The 1,601-nt window shown below is 59.7% G+C and overlaps 1 protein-coding gene across 1 annotated transcript in view; it reads right to left on the bottom strand.

The window, feature by feature from the left end:
* Zfpm1 (zinc finger protein, FOG family member 1) overlaps window positions 1-1,601 on the bottom strand; it is a 43,982-nt gene that overhangs the window by 11,311 nt on the left and 31,070 nt on the right. The window lies entirely within an intron of this gene.

Here is a 1,601-nt window from a genome sequence, read left to right as displayed (position 1 = left end):
TCTCGCCTTGCCCCAGCCAGGGCTCCCTGCCCTCGGAGGTCTCACGTGGCCCACGCGGTCGCCTGGCCCGAGCGCTGCGGTGGCCCTACTTCCTGGAGCCCCACCGGGCATGCTGTGGCCGTAATGGGCGCGATGATCAGATAAGCGGCTGCCTAATGGCAGAGATAACAGTAAATACGCCAGGAGGCCTTCGGAGACGTTCTAACTGGGTCTTTGTCTTCCCCAGGGCAGATAAGGTGGCAGCGGACCAGGACGGTGAGGCAGGAGGCCCCGTGCCCCTTTGCCAGCCTGGACTAGGCGAGCAAGCAGACTCTGCCCCTGCCGGGGCCACTGCTGCCATCCAGGACACCAGCCATCCGTGGCTCTGCCTACCACGGGGCCGGCTCTACTCATCAGGGGCAGGGCCTGGTCTGGCCAGCACCACGCAGCCCTCATGGGGACACTGACACTAGGACACTGAGGCCCTAGGGACCCGTAGCGGGCAGCAGGTGCCAGGATCGAAACCAGACCCAGAGCCTGATGTGGGCACAGTGCCAGAGCCAGCCTCTCCGTTCTTATCTTGTCTGCCTCTCTGCCCCGAACCCCGGCTCACAGGAGTCCACAGGGCCACAGTGCCCACCCACCCACCTGCAGCAGGGGTGTGGAGCCACTGTGTGAGGACACCGTGAGCGACAGCAGGTTCTGCACCGGCCTCTGCTGAGGTGGCCCAGGCCTGTGGTCCCCGAACCCTGCCCCAGTTTAAGAGGGGGAAGGTCCCACACCTCCTGGGGACTGCGGGTCAGGAAGGGGCTGTCTCAGCACCATCGCTACAGGCTCACGCCCGCCGTCATGCCTGCGGCTGTTCAGGTCCCTGGGTGGAGAGAGGCACCCACAGGAGACCACCGCCCTGTACCCTAAACGGAGTGTGTGGCCAGGCCCAGCCCCCAGATAAAGTGCTTCCTATAGGGCCCCATCTTCAGGGTGCTATGGCCTGCAGAGCAGACGGCTCCGGAGAACTTCAGCTCCCACCAGTACGCGGGAAAGGCCGGGTCTCTTCAGAGACCCGGATGTGGGGATGGAGACGGCAGAATGGTCACCGTGACAACCCATCTCCCTGGCCCAGGTCACCTCCAGGTGGGTGCAGGGCCATGGGTGGGTGGGTCGTAGGGGAGCACACCTGATCTCAGCCTCAGTTCAGTGCCTTGTGCAACTGTCCTCAGCAGGCCTGGGGATGTTAGCACCCATCTGGTCAAGTAATCTAGGGGCTGATCCAAAAGTACGCTGTGTTTAAATTTAAAAATGTATCACATGACACATTGCCATGAATTTCCTTCAAAATCCTCCCCCCTGCTTTGAAAACACTTATTCCATAGTTCTGAAAATTAGTTCTTTCACGAATGTCTTTACAAAATGCGATTTTTAAAAAAAGTGAACACTGCTGCCCCTCCTAAAGCCAAAGTGGCGTTGTCTTTTCCGTCTTATTTGGTATCTGACACTGTGGGGCTCCTGGCTTTTCCCCTAAGTCAAAATGACCATGGAAGGGAAACTTGAATCAATTCAGGATGTGGAGGCAGCCGGACAGCGCCACCTAGACCCTCAGGAAAGAGGGCGCAAGCTGGCGC

This window comes from Fukomys damarensis, unplaced genomic scaffold (assembly GCF_012274545.1).
Source record: "Fukomys damarensis isolate Sample0158 unplaced genomic scaffold, DMR_v1.0_HiC HiC_scaffold_32, whole genome shotgun sequence".
In the NCBI taxonomy this organism is placed as follows: domain Eukaryota; kingdom Metazoa; phylum Chordata; class Mammalia; order Rodentia; family Bathyergidae; genus Fukomys; species Fukomys damarensis.
The sequence above is the reverse complement of the archived record's forward strand: the minus strand, read 5'-3'. Positions and strand labels throughout refer to the sequence as shown.